The sequence below is a fragment of the Eurosta solidaginis genome, unplaced genomic scaffold, assembly GCF_040869045.1.
Source record: "Eurosta solidaginis isolate ZX-2024a unplaced genomic scaffold, ASM4086904v1 ctg00001055.1, whole genome shotgun sequence".
NCBI classification, from domain to species: Eukaryota; Metazoa; Arthropoda; class Insecta; order Diptera; family Tephritidae; genus Eurosta; species Eurosta solidaginis.
In genome coordinates this window covers 1,042,536-1,057,431 of record NW_027136898.1, presented here as the reverse complement: position 1 = coordinate 1,057,431, position 14,896 = coordinate 1,042,536, and positions in this window count along the sequence as shown.

The following is a 14,896-nucleotide window of genomic DNA, read 5'->3' as shown; positions in this document are numbered from 1 at the left end:
TTTGCAAGCTGTAATTTGGCAGTCGTTGATGATATCATGATGAAATTTGGCAGGAACGTTACTACTATTACTATATATGTGCCAAATAAAAATTAGCAAAATTGGATGAAGAACACGCCCACTTTTTAAAAAAAAATTTTTTTAAATTCAAATTTTAACAAAAAATTTAATATCTTTACTGTATATAAGTAAATTAAGTCAAAATTCAACTCCAGTAATGACATGATGTAACCAAATACAAAAATAAAAGAAAATTTCAAAATGGGTGTGGCTCCGCCCATTTTCATTTAGTTTGTCTAGAATACTTTTAATGCCATAAGTCGAACAAAAATTTACCAATCCTTCTCAAATTTGGTAGGAGCATAGATTCTGTGACGGTAACTGCTCTCTGTGAAAATGGGCGAAATCGGTGAAAGCCACGCCCAGTTTTTATACACAGTCCACCGTCTGTCCTTCCGCTCGGCCGTTAACACAATAACTTGAGCAAAAACCGATATAGCTTTACTAAACTTAGCCCACGTACTTATCTGAACTCACTTTATCTTGGTATAAAAAATGGCAGAAATCCGACGATAACCACGCCCACTTTATCGATATCGAAAATTACGAAAAATGAAAAAAATGAAAAAAATGCCATAATTCTATACCAACTACGAAAAAAGGGATGAAACATGGTAACTGGATTGGTTTATTGACGCAAAATATAACTTTGGAAAAAAACTTTGTAAAATGGGTGTGACACCTACCATATTATGTAGAAGAAAATGAAAAAGTTCTACAAGGCGAAATCAACAGCCCTTGGAATCTTGGCAGGAATACTGTTAGTGGTATTGCATATATAAATAAATTGGCAGTACCCGACAGATGATTTTCTGGATAACCTGGTCCACATTTTGGTCGATATCGCGAGAACGCCTTCACATATACATCTAAGGGCCACTCGCTTTTAAAACCCTCATTAATACTTTTAATTTGATATCCATATCGTACAAAAACATTCTAGAGTCACCCTGGCCCACCCTAATGGCGATATCTCGAAAAGGCGTCCACCTATAGACCTAATGCCCACTCCCTCTTAAAATGCTCAGTAACAACTTTCGTTTGATACCCATATCGTACAAACATTCTAGAGTCACCCCTGGCCCACCCTAATGGCGATATCTCGAAAAGGCGGCCACCTATATACCTAATGTCTACTCCCTCTTAAAATGCTCAGTAACACCTTTCGTTTGATACCCATATCGTACAAACATTCTAGAGTCACCCCTGGCCCACCCTAATGGCGATATCTCGAAAAGGCGTCCACCTATAGACCTAATGCCCACTCCCTCTTAAAATGCTCAGTAACACCTTTCGTTTGATACCCATATCGTACAAACATTCTAGAGTCACCCCTGGCCCACCCTAATGGCGATATCTCGAAAAGGCGTCCACCTATGGACCTAATGCCCACTCCCTCTTAAAATGCTCAGTAACACCTTTCGTTTGATACCCATATCGTACAAACATTCTAGAGTCACCCTTGGTCCACCTTTATAGCGATATCGCGAAAAGGCGTCCACCTATAGAACTAAGGATTACTCCTTTTTAAAATACTCATTACCACCTTTCATTTGATACCCATATCGTACAAACACATTCTAGAGTCACCCTGGCCCACCCTAATGGCGATATCTCGAAAAGGCGTCCACCTATAGACCTAATGCCGACTCCCTCTTAAAATGCTCAGTAACACTTTTCGTTTGATACCCATATCGTACAAACATTCTAGAGTCACCCCTGGCCCACCCTAATGGCGATATCTCGAAAAGGCGTCCACCTATAGACCTAACGCCCACTCCCTCTTAAAATGCTCAGTAACACCTTTCGTTTGATACCCATATCGTACAAACATTCTAGAGTCACCCTTGGTCCACCTTTATGGCGATATCTCGAAAAGGCGTCCACCTATAGAACTAAGGCTTACTCCCTTTTAAAATACTCATTACCACCTTTCATTTGATACCCATATCGTACAAAAACATTCTAGAGTCACCCCTGGCCCACCCTAATGGCGATATCTCGAAAAGGCGTCCACCTATAGACCTAATGCCCACTCCCTCTTAAAATGCTCAGTAACACCTTTCGTTTGATACCCATATCGTACAAACATTCTAGAGTCACCCCTGGCCCACCCTAATGGCGATATCTCGAAAAGGCGTCCACCTATATACCTAATGTCCACTCCCTCTTAAAATGCTCAGTAACACCTTTCGTTTGATACCCATATCGTACAAACATTCTAGAGTCACCCCTGGCCCACCCTAATGGCGACATTTCGAAAAGGCGTCCACCTATAGACCTAATGCCCACTCCCTCTTAAAATACTCAGTAACACTTTTCGTTTGATACCCATATCGTACAAACATTCTAGAGTCAGCCCTGGTCCACCTTTATGGCGATATCCCTAAATGGCGTCCATCCATAGAACTATGGCCTACTCTCTCTTAAAATACTCTTTACTACCTTCCATTTGATACACATGTCATACAACCACATTCCAGGGTTACCCTAGGTTCATTTTCCTACATGGTGGTTTTTCTTATTTTGTCTCCATAGCTCTCAACTGAGTATGTAATGTTCGGTTACACCCGAACTTAGCCTTCCTTACTTGTTTTTTTTAATTTGCTTACCGGGCTAAAGGTTAGCATGCTTAAAATACGTAAGTCGTTTTGTTCAACAAATTTAAGTAGATAACTCATCAGTTGTTTGCATCAGAGCGACAATTTTTGAGATAGTTATTAAAACTGTTTAAAGGTTGTCAAACGTTGTTTCTCGTTGTATATCCTTTAATTCTAGAGTTAAATTGATAAATAACGTGTACGAATTTGTTTAACGCATTTGTTTTGGTTACTCGACGTCTCTGTTCTCGTGTAGCCTACATATTGCGTTTTTTTTTTAATTTGCTTACCGGGCTAAAGGTTAGCATGCTTAAAATACGTAAGTCGTTTTGTTCAACAAATTTGAGTAGATAACTCATCAGTTGTTTGCATCAGAGCGATAATTTTTGAGATAGTTATTAAAACTGTTTAAAGGTTGTCAAACGTTGTTTCTCGTTGTATATCCTTTAATTCTAGAGTTAAATTGATAAATAACGTGTACGAATTTGTTTAACGCATTTGTTTTGGTTACTCGACGTCTCCGTTCTCGTGTAGCCTACATATTGCGTTTTTTTTTAATTTGCTTACCGGGCTAAAGGTTAGCATGCTTAAAATACGTAAGTCGTTTTGTTCAACAAATTTAAGTAGATAACTCATCAGTTGTTTGCATCAGAGCGACAATTTTTGAGATAGTTATTAAAACTGTTTAAAGGTTGTCAAACGTTGTTTCTCGTTGTATATCCTTAAATTCTAGAGTTAAATTGATAAATAACGTGTACGAATTTGTTTAACGCATTTGTTTTGGTTACTCGACGTCTCCGTTCTCGTGTAGCCTACATATTGCGTTTTTTTTTAATTTGCTTACCGGGCTAAAGGTTAGCATGCTTAAAATACGTAAGTCGTTTTGTTCAACAAATTTAAGTAGATAACTTATCAGTTGTTTGCATCAGAGCGACAATTTTTGAGATAGTTATTAAAACTGTTTAAAGGTTGTCAAACGTTGTTTCTCGTTGTATATCCTTTAATTCTAGAGCTAGATTGATAAATAACGTGTACGAATTTGTTTAACGCATTTGTTTTGGTTACTCGACGTCTCCGTTCTCGTGTAGCCTACATATTGCGTTTTTTTTTTTAAATTGCTTACCGGGCTAAAGGTTAGCATGTTTAAAATACGTAAGTCGTTTTGTTCAACAAATTTAAGTAGATAACTCATCAGTTGTTTGCATCAGAGCGACAATTTTTGAGATAGTTATTAAAACTGTTTAAAGGTTGTCAAACGTTGTTTCTCGTTGTATATCCTTTAATTCTAGAGTTAAATTGATAAATAACGTGTACGAATTTGTTTAACGCATTTGTTTTGGTTACTCGACGTCTCCGTTCTCGTGTAGCCTACATATTGCGTTTTTTTTTTTTAATTTGCTTACCGGGCTAAAGGTTAGCATGCTTAAAATACGTAAGTCGTTTTGTTCAACAAATTTAAGTAGATAACTCATCAGTTGTTTGCATCAGAGCGACAATTTTTGAGATAGTTATTAAAACTGTTTAAAGGTTGTCAAACGTTGTTTCTCGTTGTATATCCTTTAATTCTAGAGTTAAATTGATAAATAACGTGTACGAATTTGTTTAACGCATTTGTTTTGGTTACTCGACGTCTCTGTTCTCGTGTAGCCTACATATTGCGTTTTTTTTTTTAATTTGCTTACCGGGCTAAAGGTTAAATAAAAAAATAAATGTAAGGCGCGATAACCTCCGAAGAGATCTAAGGCCGAGCTTCTCTTCCAATTTGCGTCGTGCTCCTCTTGATTTTTCCCTACAAATTAGCCGGACGGGACCTACATGTTTTATGCCGACTCCGAACGGCATCTGCAAGGCAGATGAGTTTTCACTGAGAGCTTTTCATGGCAGAAATACAATCGGAGCGCTTGCCAGACACTGCCGAGGGGCGACCCCGCTTAGAAAAATTTTCTTCTAATTGAAAAATCTTATTTCTAAAATTTTGATGTTGCTTTGCCCGGGAGTTGAACCCAGGGCATACGGTGTGATAGGCGGAGCACGCTACCATCACACCACGGTGGCCGCTAAAGGCGGGCTAAAGGTTAGCATGCTTAAAATACGTAAGTCGGTTTGTTCAACAAATTTGAGTAGATAACTCATCAGTTGTTTGCATCAGAGCGCTAATTTTGAGATAGTTATTAAAACTGTTTAAAGGTTGTCAAACGTTGTTTCTTTTGTATATCCTTTAATTCTAGAGTTAAATTGATAAATAACGTGTACGAATTTGTTTAACGCATTTGTTTTGGTTACTCGACGTCTCCGTTCTCGTGTAGCCTACATATTGCGTTTTTTTTTTAATTTGCTTACCGGGCTAAAGGTTAGCATGCTTAAAATACGTAAGTCGTTTTGTTCAACAAATTTAAGTAGATAACTCATCAGTTGTTTGCATCAGAGCGACAATTTTTGAGATAGTTATTAAAACTGTTTAAAGGTTGTCAAACGTTGTTTCTCGTTGTATATCCTTTAATTCTAGAGTTAAATTGATAAATAACGTGTACGAATTTGTTTAACGCATTTGTTTTGGTTACTCGACGTCTCCGTTCTCGTGTAGCCTACATATTGCGTTTTTTTTTTAATTTGCTTACCGGGCTAAAGGTTAGCATGCTTAAAATACGTAAGTCGTTTTGTTCAATAAATTTAAGTAGATAACTCATCAGTTGTTTGCATCAGAGCGACAATTTTTGAGATAGTTATTAAAACTGTTTAAAGGTTGTCAAACGTTGTTTCTCGTTGTATATCCTTTAATTCTAGAGTTAAATTGATAAATAACGTGTACGAATTTGTTTAACGCATTTGTTTTGGTTACTCGACGTCTCTGTTCTCGTGTAGCCTACATATTGCGTTTTTTTTTTTTTAATATGCTTACCGGGCTAAAGGTTAGCCTGCTTAAAATACGTAAGTCGTTTTGTTCAACAAATTTGAGTAGATAACTCATCAGTTGTTTGCATCAGAGCGATAATTTTTGAGATAGTTATTAAAACTGTTTAAAGGTTGTCAAACGTTGTTTCTCGTTGTATCTCCTTTAATTCTAGAGTTAAATTGATAAATAACGTGTACGAATTTGTTTAACGCATTTGTTTTGGTTACTCGACGTCTCCGTTCTCGTGTAGCCTACATATTGCGTTTTTTTTTTAATTTGCTTACCGGGCTAAAGGTTAGCATGGTTAAAATACGTAAGTCGTTTTGTTCAACAAATTTAAGTAGATAACTCATCAGTTGTTTGCATCAGAGCGACAATTTTTGAGATAGTTATTAAAACTGTTTAAAGGTTGTCAAACGTTATTTCTCGTTGTATATCCTTTAATTCTAGAGTTAAATTGATAAATAACGTGTACGAATTTGTTTAACGCATTTGTTTTGGTTACTCGACGTCTCCGTTCTCGTGTAGCCTACATATTGCGTTTTTTTTTTTAATTTGCTTACCGGGCTAAAGGTTAGCATGCTTAAAATACGTAAGTCGTTTTGTTCAACAAATTTAAGTATATAACTCATCAGTTGTTTGCATCAGAGCGACAATTTTTGAAATAGTTATTAAAACTGTTTAAAGGTTGTCAAACGTTGTTTCTCGTTGTATATCCTTTAATTCTAGAGTTAAATTGATAAATAACGTGTACGAATTTGTTTAACGCATTTGTTTTGGTTACTCGACGTCTCCGTTCTCGTGTAGCCTACATATTGCGTTTTTTTTTTAATTTGCTTACCGGGCTAAAGGTTAGCATGTTTAAAATACGTAAGTCGTTTTGTTCAACAAATTTAAGTAGATAACTCATCAGTTGTTTGCATCAGAGCGACAATTTTTGAGATAGTTATTAAAACTGTTTAAAGGTTGTCAAACGTTGTTTCTCGTTGTATATCCTTTAATTCTAGAGTTAAATTGATAAATAACGTGTACGAATTTGTTTAACGCATTTGTTTTGGTTACTCGACGTCTCCGTTCTCGTGTAGCTTACATATTGCGTTTTTTTTTAATTTGCTTACCGGGCTAAAGGTTAGCATGCTTAAAATACGTAAGTCGTTTTGTTCAACAAATTTAAGTAGATAACTCATCAGTTGTTTGCATCAGAGCGACAATTTTTGAGATAGTTATTAAAACTGTTTAAAGGTTGTCAAACGTTGTTTCTCGTTGTATATCCTTTAATTCTAGAGTTAAATTGATAAATAACGTGTACGAATTTGTTTAAAGCATTTGTTTTGGTTACTCGACGTCTCTGTTCTCGTGTAGCCTACATATTGCGTTTTTTTTAATTTTGCTTACCGGGCTAAAGGTTAGCATGCTTAAAATACGTAAGTCGTTTTGTTCAACAAATTTGAGTAGATAACTCATCAGTTGTTTGCATCAGAGCGATAATTTTTGAGATAGTTATTAAAACTGTTTAAAGATTGTCAAACGTTGTTTCTCGTTGTATATCCTTTAATTCTAGAGTTAAATTGATAAATAACGTGTACGAATTTGTTTAACGCATTTGTTTTGGTTACTCGACGTCTCCGTTCTCGTGTAGCCTACATATTGCGTTTTTTTTTAAATTTGCTTACCGGGCTAAAGGTTAGCATGCTTAAAATACGTAAGTCGTTTTGTTCAACAAATTTAAGTAGATAACTCATCAGTTGTTTGCATCAGAGCGACAATTTTTGAGATAGTTATTAAAACTGTTTAAAGGTTGTCAAACGTTGTTTCTCGTTGTATATCCTTTAATTCTAGAGTTAAATTGATAAATAACGTGTACGAATTTGTTTAACGCATTTGTTTTGGTTACTCGACGTCTCCGTTCTCGTGTAGCCTACATATTGCGTTTTTTTTTTTTAATTTGCTTACCGGGCTAAAGGTTAGCATGCTTAAAATACGTAAGTCGTTTTGTTCAATAAATTTAAGTAGATAACTCATCAGTTGTTTGCATCAGAGCGACAATTTTTGAGATAGTTATTAAAACTGTTTAAAGGTTGTCAAACGTTGTTTCTCGTTGTATATCCTTTAATTCTAGAGTTAAATTGATAAATAACGTGTACGAATTTGTTTAACGCATTTGTTTTGGTTACTCGACGTCTCTGTTCTCGTGTAGCCTACATATTGCGTTTTGTTTTTTAATTTGCTTACCGGGCTAAAGGTTAGCATGCTTAAAATACGTAAGTCGTTTTGTTCAACAAATTTGAGTAGATAACTCAGCAGTTGTTTGCATCAGAGCGACAATTTTTGAGATAGTTATTAAAACTGTTTAAAGGTTGTCAAACGTTGTTTCTCGTTGTATATCCTTAAATTCTAGAGTTAAATTGATAAATAACGTGTACGAATTTGTTTAACGCATTTGTTTTGGTTACTCGACGTCTCCGTTCTCGTGTAGCCTACATATTGCGTTTTTTTTAAATTTGCTTACCGGGCTAAAGGTTAGCATGCTTAAAATACGTAAGTCGTTTTGTTCAACAAATTTAAGTAGATAACTTATCAGTTGTTTGCATCAGAGCGACAATTTTTGAGATAGTTATTAAAACTGTTTAAAGGTTGTCAAACGTTGTTTCTCGTTGTATATCCTTTAATTCTAGAGCTAAATTGATAAATAACGTGTACGAATTTGTTTAACGCATTTGTTTTGGTTACTCGACGTCTCCGTTCTCGTGTAGCCTACATATTGCGTTTTTTTTTTAATTTGCTTACCGGGCTAAAGGTTAGCATGTTTAAAATACGTAAGTCGTTTTGTTCAACAAATTTAAGTAGATAACTCATCAGTTGTTTGCATCAGAGCGACAATTTTTGAGATAGTTATTAAAACTGTTTAAAGGTTGTCAAACGTTGTTTCTCGTTGTATATCCTTTAATTCTAGAGTTAAATTGATAAATAACGTGTACGAATTTGTTTAACGCATTTGTTTTGGTTACTCGACGTCTCCGTTCTCGTGTAGCCTACATATTGCGTTTTTTTTTTAATTTGCTTACCGGGCTAAAGGTTAGCATGCTTAAAATACGTAAGTCGTTTTGTTCAACAAATTTAAGTAGATAACTCATCAGTTGTTTGCATCAGAGCGACAATTTTTGAGATAGTTATTAAAACTGTTTAAAGGTTGTCAAACGTTGTTTCTCGTTGTATATCCTTTAATTCTAGAGTTAAATTGATAAATAACGTGTACGAATTTGTTTAACGCATTTGTTTTGGTTACTCGACGTCTCTGTTCTCGTGTAGCCTACATATTGGGTTTTTTTTTTTTAATATGCTTACCGGGCTAAAGGTTAGCCTGCTTAAAATACGTAAGTCGTTTTGTTCAACAAATTTGAGTAGAAAACTCATCAGTTGTTTGCATCAGAGCGATAATTTTTGAGATAGTTATTAAAACTGTTTAAAGGTTGTCAAACGTTGTTTCTCGTTGTATCTCCTTTAATTCTAGAGTTAAATTGATAAATAACGTGTACGAATTTGTTTAACGCATTTGTTTTGGTTACTCGACGTCTCCGTTCTCGTGTAGCCTACATATTGCGTTTTTTTTTTAATTTGCTTACCGGGCTAAAGGTTAGCATGCTTAAAATACGTAAGTCGTTTTGTTCAATAAATTTAAGTAGATAACTCATCAGTTGTTTGCATCAGAGCGACAATTTTTGAGATAGGTATTAAAACTGTTTAAAGGTCGTCAAACGTTGTTTCTCGTTGTATATCCTTTAATTCTAGAGTTAAATTGATAAATAACGTGTACGAATTTGTTTAACGCATTTGTTTTGGTTACTCGACGTCTCTGTTCTCGTGTAGCCTACATATTGCGTTTTTTTTTTTTAATATGCTTACCGGGCTAAAGGTTAGCCTGCTTAAAATACGTAAGTCGTTTTGTTCAACAAATTTGAGTAGATAACTCATCAGTTGTTTGCATCAGAGCGATAATTTTTGAGATAGTTATTAAAACTGTTTAAAGGTTGTCAAACGTTGTTTCTCGTTGTATCTCCTTTAATTCTAGAGTTAAATTGATAAATAACGTGTACGAATTTGTTTAACGCATTTGTTTTGGTTACTCGACGTCTCCGTTCTCGTGTAGCCTACATATTGCGTTTTTTTTTTAATTTGCTTACCGGGCTAAAGGTTAGCATGCTTAAAATACGTAAGTCGTTTTGTTCAATAAATTTAAGTAGATAACTCATCAGTTGTTTGCATCAGAGCGACAATTTTTGAGATAGGTATTAAAACTGTTTAAAGGTCGTCAAACGTTGTTTCTCGTTGTATATCCTTTAATTCTAGAGTTAAATTGATAAATAACGTGTACGAATTTGTTTAACGCATTTGTTTTGGTTACTCGACGTCTCTGTTCTCGTGTAGCCTACATATTGCGTTTTTTTTTTTTAATATGCTTACCGGGCTAAAGGTTAGCCTGCTTAAAATACGTAAGTCGTTTTGTTCAACAAATTTGAGTAGATAACTCATCAGTTGTTTGCATCAGAGCGATAATTTTTGAGATAGTTATTAAAACTGTTTAAAGGTTGTCAAACGTTGTTTCTCGTTGTATCTCCTTTAATTCTAGAGTTAAATTGATAAATAACGTGTACGAATTTGTTTAACGCATTTGTTTTGGTTACTCGACGTCTCCGTTCTCGTGTAGCCTACATATTGCGTTTTTTTTTTAATTTGCTTACCGGGCTAAAGGTTAGCATGGTTAAAATACGTAAGTCGTTTTGTTCAACAAATTTAAGTAGATAACTCATCAGTTGTTTGCATCAGAGCGACAATTTTTGAGATAGTTATTAAAACTGTTTAAAGGTTGTCAAACGTTATTTCTCGTTGTATATCCTTTAATTCTAGAGTTAAATTGATAAATAACGTGTACGAATTTGTTTAACGCATTTGTTTTGGTTACTCGACGTCTCCGTTCTCGTGTAGCCTACATATTGCGTTTTTTTTTTAATTTGCTTACCGGGCTAAAGGTTAGCATGCTTAAAATACGTAAGTCGTTTTGTTCAACAAATTTAAGTATATAACTCATCAGTTGTTTGCATCAGAGCGACAATTTTTGGAATAGTTATTAAAACTGTTTAAAGGTTGTCAAACGTTGTTTCTCGTTGTATATCCTTTAATTCTAGAGTTAAATTGATAAATAACGTGTACGAATTTGTTTAACGCATTTGTTTTGGTTACTCGACGTCTCCGTTCTCGTGTAGCCTACATATTGCGTTTTTTTTTTAATTTGCTTACCGGGCTAAAGGTTAGCATGTTTAAAATACGTAAGTCGTTTTGTTCAACAAATTTAAGTAGATAACTCATCAGTTGTTTGCATCAGAGCGACAATTTTTGAGATAGTTATTAAAACTGTTTAAAGGTTGTCAAACGTTGTTTCTCGTTGTATATCCTTTAATTCTAGAGTTAAATTGATAAATAACGTGTACGAATTTGTTTAACGCATTTGTTTTGGTTACTCGACGTCTCCGTTCTCGTGTAGCCTACATATTGCGTTTTTTTTTTTAATATGCTTACCGGGCTAAAGGTTAGCCTGCTTAAAATACGTAAGTCGTTTTGTTCAACAAATTTGAGTAGATAACTCATCAGCTGTTTGCATCAGAGTGACAATTTTTGAGATAGTTATTAAAACTGTTTATAGTTTGTCAAACGTTGTTTCTCGTTGTATATCCTTTAATTCTAGAGTTAAATTGATAAATAACGTGTACGAATTTGTTTAACGCATTTGTTTTGGTTACTCGACGTCTCCGTTCTCGTGTAGCCTACGTATTGCGTTTTTTTTTTTAATTTGCTTACCGGGCTAAAGGTTAGCATGCTTAAAATACGTAAGTCGTTTTGTTCAACAAATTTAAGTAGATAACTCATCAGTTGTTTGCATCAGAGCGACAATTTTTGAGATAGCTATTAAAACTGTTTAAAGGTTGTCAAACGTTGTTTCTCGTTGTATATCCTTTAATTCTAGAGTTAAATTGATAAATAACGTGTACGAATTTGTTTAACGCATTTGTTTTGGTTACTCGGCGTCTCCGTTCTCGTGTAGCCTACATATTGCGTTTTTTTTTTTAATTTGCTTACCGGGCTAAAGGTTAGCATGCTTAAAATACGTAAGTCGTTTTGTTCAACAAATTTAAGTAGATAACTCATCAGTTGTTTGCATCAGAGCGACAATTTTTGAGATAGCTATTAAAACTGTTTAAAGGTTGTCAAACGTTGTTTCTCGTTGTATATCCTTTAATTCTAGAGTTAAATTGATAAATAACGTGTACGAATTTGTTTAACGCATTTGTTTTGGTTACTCGGCGTCTCCGTTCTCGTGTAGCCTACATATTGCGTTTTTTTTTTAATTTGCTTACCGGGCTAAAGGTTAGCATGCTTAAAATACGTAAGTCGTTTTGTTCAACAAATTTAAGTAGATAACTCATAAGTTGTTTGCATCAGAGCGACAATTTTTGAGATAGTTATTAAAACTGTTTAAAGGTTGTCAAACGTTGTTTCTAGTTGTATATACTTTAATTCTAGAGTTAAATTGATAAATAACGTGTACGAATTTGTTTAACGCATTTGTTTTGGTTACTCGACGTCTCTGTTCTCGTGTAGCCTACATATTGCGTTTTTTTTTTTTTAATTTGCTTACCGGGCTAAAGGTTAGCATGTTTAAAATACGTAAGTCGTTTTGTTCAACAAATTTAAGTAGATAACTCATCAGTTGTTTGCATCAGAGCGACAATTTTTGAGATAGTTATTAAAACTGTTTAAAGGTTGTCAAACGTTGTTTCTAGTTGTATATACTTTAATTCTAGAGTTAAATTGATAAATAACGTGTACGAATTTGTTTAACGCATTTGTTTTGGTTACTCGGCGTCTCCGTTCTCGTGTAGCCTACATATTGCGTTTTTTTTTTTTAATTTGCTTACCGGGCTAAAGGTTAGCATGCTTAAAATACGTAAGTCGTTTTGTTCAACAAATTTAAGTAGATAACTCATCAGTTGTTTGCATCAGAGCGACAATTTTTGAGATAGCTATTAAAACTGTTTAAAGGTTGTCAAACGTTGTTTCTCGTTGTATATCCTTTAATTCTAGAGTTAAATTGATAAATAACGTGTACGAATTTGTTTAACGCATTTGTTTTGGTTACTCGACGTCTCCGTTCTCGTGTAGCCTACATATTGCGTTTTTTTTTTTAATATGCTTACCGGGCTAAAGGTTAGCCTGCTTAAAATACGTAAGTCGTTTTGTTCAACAAATTTGAGTAGATAACTCATCAGCTGTTTGCATCAGAGTGACAATTTTTGAGATAGTTATTAAAACTGTTTATAGTTTGTCAAACGTTGTTTCTCGTTGTATATCCTTTAATTCTAGAGTTAAATTGATAAATAACGTGTACGAATTTGTTTAAAGCATTTGTTTTGGTTACTCGACGTCTCTGTTCTCGTGTAGCCTACATATTGCGTTTTTTTTTAATTTGCTTACCGGGCTAAAGGTTAGCATGCTTAAAATACGTAAGTCGTTTTGTTCAACAAATTTGAGTAGATAACTCATCAGTTGTTTGCATCAGAGCGATAATTTTTGAGATAGTTATTAAAACTGTTTAAAGATTGTCAAACGTTGTTTCTCGTTGTATATCCTTTAATTCTAGAGTTAAATTGATAAATAACGTGTACGAATTTGTTTAACGCATTTGTTTTGGTTACTCGACGTCTCCGTTCTCGTGTAGCCTACATATTGCGTTTTTTTTTTAATTTGCTTACCGGGCTAAAGGTTAGCATGCTTAAAATACGTAAGTCGTTTTGTTCAACAAATTTAAGTAGATAACTCATCAGTTGTTTGCATCAGAGCGACAATTTTTGAGATAGTTATTAAAACTGTTTAAAGGTTGTCAAACGTTGTTTCTCGTTGTATATCCTTTAATTCTAGAGTTAAATTGATAAATAACGTGTACGAATTTGTTTAACGCATTTGTTTTGGTTACTCGACGTCTCCGTTCTCGTGTAGCCTACATATTGCGTTTTTTTTTTAATTTGCTTACCGGGCTAAAGGTTAGCATGCTTAAAATACGTAAGTCGTTTTGTTCAATAAATTTAAGTAGATAACTCATCAGTTGTTTGCATCAGAGCGACAATTTTTGAGATAGTTATTAAAACTGTTTAAAGGTTGTCAAACGTTGTTTCTCGTTGTATATCCTTTAATTCTAGAGTTAAATTGATAAATAACGTGTACGAATTTGTTTAACGCATTTGTTTTGGTTACTCGACGTCTCTGTTCTCGTGTAGCCTACATATTGGGTTTTTTTTTTTAATATGCTTACCGGGCTAAAGGTTAGCCTGCTTAAAATACGTAAGTCGTTTTGTTCAACAAATTTGAGTAGATAACTCATCAGTTGTTTGCATCAGAGCGATAATTTTTGAGATAGTTATTAAAACTGTTTAAAGGTTGTCAAACGTTGTTTCTCGTTGTATCTCCTTTAATTCTAGAGTTAAATTGATAAATAACGTGTACGAATTTGTTTAACGCATTTGTTTTGGTTACTCGACGTCTCCGTTCTCGTGTAGCCTACATATTGCGTTTTTTTTTTAATTTGCTTACCGGGCTAAAGGTTAGCATGCTTAAAATACGTAAGTCGTTTTGTTCAATAAATTTAAGTAGATAACTCATCAGTTGTTTGCATCAGAGCGACAATTTTTGAGATAGGTATTAAAACTGTTTAAAGGTCGTCAAACGTTGTTTCTCGTTGTATATCCTTTAATTCTAGAGTTAAATTGATAAATAACGTGTACGAATTTGTTTAACGCATTTGTTTTGGTTACTCGACGTCTCTGTTCTCGTGTAGCCTACATATTGCGTTTTTTTTTTTTAATATGCTTACCGGGCTAAAGGTTAGCCTGCTTAAAATACGTAAGTCGTTTTGTTCAACAAATTTGAGTAGATAACTCATCAGTTGTTTGCATCAGAGCGATAATTTTTGAGATAGTTATTAAAACTGTTTAAAGGTTGTCAAACGTTGTTTCTCGTTGTATCTCCTTTAATTCTAGAGTTAAATTGATAAATAACGTGTACGAATTTGTTTAACGCATTTGTTTTGGTTACTCGACGTCTCCGTTCTCGTGTAGCCTACATATTGCGTTTTTTTTTTAATTTGCTTACCGGGCTAAAGGTTAGCATGGTTAAAATACGTAAGTCGTTTTGTTCAACAAATTTAAGTAGATAACTCATCAGTTGTTTGCATCAGAGCGACAATTTTTGAGATAGTTATTAAAACTGTTTATAGTTTGTCAAACGTTGTTTCTCG